Source organism: Gavialis gangeticus, unplaced genomic scaffold (assembly GCF_001723915.1).
Source record: "Gavialis gangeticus isolate Ggan-Ray unplaced genomic scaffold, GavGan_comp1, whole genome shotgun sequence".
Lineage (NCBI taxonomy): Eukaryota > Metazoa > Chordata > Crocodylia > Gavialidae > Gavialis > Gavialis gangeticus.
In genome coordinates this window covers 8,210,501-8,218,222 of record NW_017729026.1, presented here as the reverse complement: position 1 = coordinate 8,218,222, position 7,722 = coordinate 8,210,501, and the positions used below count along the sequence as shown (strand labels likewise).

Sequence of the window (7,722 nt, the reverse complement as noted above, 5' to 3'; positions counted from 1 at the left end):
CAATGATTGTAAGTGTCTAACCTTTGTTGAATCCTGCCCCCTTGGGGCATTGTAGTGTCCACTATACCCTCTGATTTATGCCTGTTATGTTCCCAGTATTAAAAGGTATATAGTTAAGTCCCCATTGGTGGTCTGGCTCTGCTGTATAGGGGAGGAGAGTCCCTATACCTCCCACAGCGCTTGTGCACCTGCTTTAATCCCTTCAATTGGAGAGGGGGTACCTCTTGGAGTACTGCCCGGGTTACAAGTGCTTGTTTGAAAGCTAGGATAGGTGGCTCTGGAAAGATAAGAATAGGGTCTCTTTCTAGTACAGGTTGCAACTGTTTGACAATTTTCCGTATGGGTTTGAGGGAGGGGTGATATGTCATAACCAGCAGTGTGCGATTTGTGGGGGTTAATATTCTGTACTGCAGCAGTTCTGCATGTGGTATCTGGGTGGCTCTTTCAAACATGAGATCTATCTCTCTGGAAGAGTTTCCTGACTCCCCAGGTCCTTCTCCACTATTCATCCCCCTTCTCTCCCTCCCACCCAGCCTGTCTCTCACCCATTGACACCTCAATCTTCATCTTCACTGACTGCCTATCTTGTATGCAGCCCAGCCCAGCCTCTGGCTTCTTTAGTTTTCATTCCATCCAGGAAGAGCACACATCAACTGCTGAAACTTCCTTAGCCCGATGAAGAGTTTTTGAACCCAAAAGCTTGCTTAAAAATTGTTTTCCAATTATTTAAGTTGGTCTAATAAAAGATATCAGATTCACCTGCCTGTGGCAGAGCTATTCCTGCCTGGGGCAGGGGGTCAGGCTAGATGATCTGTTTGGGTCCCTCCTGACCATAGCTAGTCTGCCTATGTCCTTAGACCAACACAGCTACAACCTACACCCTTGCTTCCTTTCATTCTCTTAATGGGCCAGCATCTGACTGCAGCAAGCATAATTAGGAGGTGCATACATACAGGGTGCATTTACACATGCTTATTAATGCGTACCAATAAACTCCAGTGCATATTGCACCTAAGTTTATTGCTCCTGGACACCTTGTTTATATATGGAGCACAGCACCCTGAGCTAGGTTGGAGCAGCCCCAGTTGGCAGGGGCCATGGGTCAGCCTGTAACCTGAGGCTGCTCAAACCCTGCTCAATGTGATGCACAGGGGCTGGCTGGGGAACAAGGGTGCTTCATTGCAGGACTAGTCCCTGCACTAAATCACCCTAGTGCCCCTGCCAGCTGGGTCAGCCTCTATACATGCACTGCTGCACACGAAAAAACCCCAACTCTTTACAGGTACTATCCTGCTGCAGAATTTATTAGTTTCCTGTGGCCTAATAGGACTACACATGTAGATGCCGAGACATTTACTGTGGTGCTTAGTAGTCTACTCCGTAGTAAATGTCTCATGTAAATGTGGCCTTACTAAGTGACTCAAGGGGCCATTTTGACACCCACCTGATCCAGAATCAGATAAGAGGGAAGGTGACTTAGAGACATTTTTCCATACTTTCTCAGTTGCTCCAACTGTAAACTCAATTGAGTCCTTGATAAATAAAATTTATTTACTGTAGTGGTCTTGATGTGGTATCACATACACTTAGAGAAAATGAAAAGTTGCTGTGTGAATAGAAACACTAAAGTATAATATTTTGCTGATCAAATAAGTAGCAGCAAGTGATTACTGATGATGCAGGTATTGAAAAGTGAGGGGAAGAATAAGTGGTGTCCTTCAGAGATCAGTTTTTTGTATCTTTACATTTTAATCTACTGTATTCATTAACAATTTGGCAGTAAGACCAGACTGACAAATTCCAGATAGATTAAATCTAGACAAGACAGTAAACTAAGAATAGCAACGATGTGAAAGAGATCAGAATTACAAAACAAGCTGAGAGAGACATATATAAATGAGGTGATTTCATATACAGGCAAGAGATGAAAACTAATATAGCTGAGGGAAAATAATAATCAAAATAAATGTAAAATGGAAGACTCCTATTCAGAAAACAGTAATACAGCAGAAGGCATGCATGTTAAAATGCACTAGCAATTGAATATAAGCTTATTGATAGAAGAGTAGCTGCCAAACTCATTAAAGGATTGTCATTTTCAGCCATTTCAGAGCTGAGAGGAAACATGGACTTTAACACAGTCCTGCATGTGCAAAACTATGTGTGTAAGAACCATATATATAGTTTTACACACACACACACACAGAAAAAAAAAGACTCCATGGAAGTGCAAACAGCCTGCAGCACCTCATTGAGACCTGAGGAAAGGCAACTGAAGCTTGAAGGCTTATCCAAAAACTCTCCCAACTATACATATCAGAAAAAAGCCTTGCCTTGGACATTTCATAGACCATCACAACTACAACACTCCAGCCCTGTATGGCTTGTATCTCCTTAGGACAATGATTTAGGGTAGTTTAATTACTTTATTTTGGGGGGGTACCTAGTGTACTCTGATACATCACCTGTGATCATCATAATGATTTTTTTTTTTACAGCGGGATGGATGGTAGAAATGCATTTTGCATTTGGTATTGAGATTTGTGTATAGATCCTCCATTCAAGTAAAATGTAATAGCTCCCCTGAAACCAATGATGTTCTGATGATTTACATCATCAGAGAATCTTCCCTTTAATTTTCAACTATAGATTCCTATCCTTTTTTCCTGTGAAGCTCTGTGTATTGATAATCATTTTAGACCAGCCATACTCTGGCCCTTTAAGAGCCCAATCCTGGTATCCTTTTTTAAGGTCAAACTCCCAATGAGACCAATGGGAATTTGGTCTCAGTAGCAACTGCAGGATCCAGATCTGGCTGAGCAAAGGATTATGTCTGTTCTTGCTGAACAAACCAGTTACCAGTGAAGTACTTTCTTTTGTTTAATCTCTGACTACTATTTGGCTCCTTCTTACAGTGAGCTCTTTAAATAGCAATACAGGCTGCCACATTAGTGTCCTTGGATGTAATTATGTCAAATTTTGTTAAATGTAGTACTAATTACATGCAGATCTTTTCAGAATGTTGTAAGAGTTTGGTGATTTAAAAAATCTTGAATTTTTATTTTATACTTTTCAACTTACTATTCTTAAGTTATCATTCTTACTGACGTTCTCTAGTGCCTCTCTTTTCTGGTGTAAACTACCAATTTTCTTCACTACAAATTGTTTTCACAAGTAAGATATTTGGACTTCAAGCTCCAGCTATATCAGAAATATTTGTAATCTTCTTTGTTAAATGGTCAGTTTTGCCAAGATTTGCTAAGTGAGGGGCATATGAATTCATAACTTCCCTCCTGTCACAGTCAGTATTACGGCAGGCTATTTGCTGTCCAAATTAGTATTTCTTTATACTGGTTCAGCCACTGGTTGCAAAGAAGATGCTTGTACAACAGATTTCCCAGTCCTACATGACAAAATAGGACAAAACACAGTTCCCTACATTTTCATTGTCTCATTAATATGAAGAAGATCATCTGCATTCTACACCCATTCTAATGAAGTCTGGTTGACTTTTACTGAAATTTTTATTGTGTGGCTACCAACCTCCACTACAGATATGGCAGTATGTGAATCGTACTGTATACAAACAGTTGGTAAAGTGCTTTTGGGTACCTTTGGACAAAAAATTTTGAGAGAAATTTGTTCAGATGAACTGATAAGTGTTAAATATGCTGAAACATATAGTCTAACTGGTAAAAAGTGGCTGGGGCTTCCCTTAGTCACCAGTTCAGATGAATTAGCATTAGACATAGTGGGAATTATTTCTCTAGCATAGGGGAAGCTTTAGATGTACACACAGAAATGACCTGAAAAGACAGTGTTTGGATCAGAACATTTCCAAAGTGCAGGGTTCCTCGGACTAAGTATGGAGACTGAAATATTCAGATTTAGTACAGAATTCCTTGATATCTTAAAGGTCCTTAAATTCAGCTTTGCACTTAATCTTCTACATGAAATTCTATAGCTAAACAGTGGCCAGCTAAAATCTCCTTGTTTGTCGCTGTACTAGTATCCTGGACAGAGAGGCTACCCAGAACAATAGTGGCAGCACTTGTTTTAGTCAGCTGCAAAAACAGTAGGAACAAAAAGCAAATCTCCTTTTACTGTCAGCAGTGCAGTAAGGGGGGAGGGGAATGACACATGGCTGAGTGCTCACTGTCTCATCCAGCAGAGATGAAACAAATACACACACATGCTCACTAGGTCAACACAGTATTGTGATTGCTAGGATGCTGTTAACCCCAAGCATTAAAAAATCATGAGTCAGTTTTCCAATTATCTTTACGTTGATTTAACTCCACCCTTGCCTCCCCCCACCAAATTATCATGCACACACATACACAGCATATTTGATAGATTTTGTTCCTGGGTCTTTAACAGGCATTCAGGTTATTTTTTCCAGCACTTTTTTTTCCCCTAAAAACATGACAGCTAGAAATGTACCTATTTTAGTACAATGAAAGATGAGTTGTTACCTCATCTCCTGACTCCAGAATCTGGGGCCTCAGGAAAATCACCAGATATTGTGAAACCACAGTAAAAATGTGAATGTTGACAGCGCTACTGATACTAAAAGGGAGGACTTGATGCACAGAGGGACTCAGTCTGCACAATTTATAATACTTCTAATTTTCATTTTGCAGCTGCATTGTTGACCATTATTGTTACATAAAATGTATACTGTTGTAACACTTGGGTTCCTCAGTATACTTATTAACAAAAACCAGGATGACTATAGAGTGGGGTAGGGGCAGAGAGGTGATTTCACTCTATGCCAAGCGCTCATGAGCCTGATACTGGAATGTTGCATGAAAAGCTTGTGCCCATGCATTAAAATATTTTGAAAAATTAAGAGAGGTTACAGAAAGAATCACAAAAATGGCTCAAGGTCTGGAGAAAAAGCCCACAAATAGGAGACACAGAAAATCCAACCTGCTGTTCCTCTAAAAGAAAATTGAGAAGTGACTTTAATTAAAGTCAAGGTCGTTAGCCGTGTCAGTATGAAGTCGAGAAGAAGGCACTTTGCAGACTTCACAGACTAAATGAATCAGAGATGCATGAGCTTTTATGAGATTGTTTTTATCAGATAGTATCTTGGTTCATCACACTCCACCTGATGAAGTGAGCTGCAGCTCGCGAAAGCTTATTTTTTAGTAGTTCAATTAGTCTATAATAGTGGGTGGAGGGGGTCAACCTTTTTGGCAGGCATGCCACAAATCAGCCCTGAACCTTCCCAGATAGTCACTCTGGTATCTTTCCCCAGCCCTATCTTGCTACTTAGCTTTCTGCTCTATGTGTCACTGTGCTGCCTATCCCCTCCCCAATCTGCCGCGTGCCACAAGTGGCAGGTGTGCCACAGGTTGGCCACCCCTGGTCTAAAAGGTTCACCTCTCCTCTGCCTTCTGCCTGACTGCAGACTAACATGGCTTCCAAACTCTCTGCTCATAAATAGCACCATACTCAACTGAATGAAATGCAGTAGAGTACAGCAGTGGATCTCAACCTGTTTGAACTCAAGGCACTCCTCCAGAACTTTTGTGAATTGAGTGGCACCCAGTTTCAAAACCTAATATATGTTACAATGTTTACCTCCTTGCAGAGAGGCCAGGAAATGGTGAGGGAGGAAGGGATTGGCCAGGCAGAGGCAAGCCTGAGTGTGTGCCTGCTTATCTCCTCACACCTCTTGGCACCCTTTAAAGGATCTTGTGGCACTCGATTTGAGAATCACTGTGTGGGACTTCGGTTAGACTAAACACTAGTGAAGCTAAAGGAAAGGAGCTCAGGAAAAGAAGGCATTACAGGATGCGTCACCATATGCACATGCATGCACAGAACCCTATTTTCAGGATTCGAATTACACTTTGATTCTTGTGGGGGGTCTACAAAAATAATTGAGCTGCCCATCACAGTGCCCTAAAAAAATGGGAAGCCCGCCCATGTTAAAGCTAAAGCTGCAAGGGTGTGAATTTAGCAAAAGAGAAGCACAGACATGGACATCCCGATTGGAAATGGATAAATGCTGGCACGCGATGAAGACATTTCAGGTATAGAAAGGAAAGGAATCCCAGCCTGTAGCCTACTCCCCCCTGCAGAAAGACCTGCACCTTTTGCGGATACATCTGTGGCCCAAGGACTGCACTTTTAAGCCCTCTCAAGATGCATGAATGAGCCATGGTAGAGCCCATCTTAGACTCGAGGGACGGCTGACACAGGGACCAGTGTTTGCGAGCCAGTTGCAGGCCAATTTGGGACCACGCTGGATATTCAGCACGACCCGTGGAACAGCTGTTCTTTCCCTATTACTCCTGGAAGCAGCCCACCCTGGGCTTCTGGCCTTGCCAGCCAGTCCTGGGTGCGTGCCGTGGCAGGAGGTCAGCACCTGGGGCTAAGGAAAGGCCACCCAGAGCTTCTCCAGCTTGCAATGGGAGTGTGAGAGGGAGGCAGTAGCCACCAGGGTGGCAAAACAATAAAAGGGGCAGGGATTTCCTGGGCAGAGCTCTTTTGTGGCACCACCTGTCTCCGGTGTCGCCAACTGTCATGACTTTTTGGTGTTGTTCTCAAAGTCTGTGCTATGGGAATGTGAAAAACTTACCTCTTAAATCTATAATGAAGCATGTGTCCGTATGTATGTTTGCTTATAACTCGAGAATGGCTATACCTATCCAGGCCAAACCTTTCAAAATCACTCAATACCACCCCAGGAAAATTACAGGTGAGTTATTTTTCACTTGACCCTTTTTGGGGTTTCCATTGACTGGGATTCTCAGATCACAAACTGGTACCACTCCAGTGAATTCAGTTCAATCGTCATTATTATACTGATGCTTGCTTTTTTTTTTGATCCACATTAAACATTCAGTATGTTGTAGTATGTTCCTTAAAAATAAACAATTTTTTTGACTGAAATACGTTGTCCTAAGTTGTTTGAAAATAAGCAAGCACTGCAATTACAAAAATAACGCCCCAGGCGAAAAATGGGTACTTCACAGTGTGTGTATATATGTGTATGCGGGTGTATGTGTGTATATGTACGGGTGTATGTATGAAAGTGCTAAGTTTTTCACATTCCCGAAGCACAGACTTTAAGCACAAGGACAAAAATCATGGCAGTTGGCAACACTGCGCGGCTAGCCGCACCTATCAGGCCCCGCGTCAGTCACACGTTACACTTACGGTGCCGGGTAACGCGCTCTAACTGCGAGCTGCCTCGCGGGCCAAAGCCACTGTCGCACCCCAAAACCCCGCTCGTCCGCCCCGCTCCCAGGCTGCGGCCCGAACGCAAGCCTCTGGGTAGCTCGGCGCTGATGGGCGATTGGCCGCGCCCCGCCCCGCCCCGCCCCGCCCCTGGTGACGCAGTCGCGAAGCCTCACTGTGTCTTGGGGGGGCAGCTGCGCGAGCGCACTGGGCTTCTGAGTAACCGCCGCCCTCGCGTCAACACGGCTCGTTCCGCGCTCCTCCTCCTCCCCTCGGCGTGTGACGTCGACACGTCTTGCTCTGCCGGCGGCAGCGGTAGCTGCAGTAGGTGACGGCGGCGGCGGCGGCGGCTCGGACGGGCGTGGAGGAGAGTCAGGTCAGGTCGGTGCGGCGCGGGCCGGGCTGGCGGGTGAGTCCGTGACGTCACGGCCTTCTAATTCCGGGGGGCGGTTGCTCCTGTTAACCCCCAGTCCCTCGTCAACGGCTGGGCCTGTTTGGCCCTGGCACGGGCGCTGCGGCCTCCGCGTC

At 44.2% G+C, this 7,722-nt stretch overlaps 1 protein-coding gene across 8 annotated transcripts in view; it reads left to right on the top strand.

Annotated features, from left to right (window-relative positions):
• RNF146 (ring finger protein 146) overlaps nucleotides 1–7,722 on the top strand; it is a 30,979-nt gene that overhangs the window by 4,311 nt on the left and 18,946 nt on the right. For 5 of the 8 annotated variants that reach the window (XR_002098002.1, XM_019520304.1, XM_019520309.1 and 2 more), the window contains exon 1: nucleotides 7,535–7,603. The exons of 1 other annotated variant lie outside the window; for it this stretch is intronic. The gene's annotated coding sequence lies outside the window, so the exon portion shown is untranslated. 2 more of the 8 variants (XM_019520306.1, XM_019520310.1) reach the window with 2 other exon arrangements.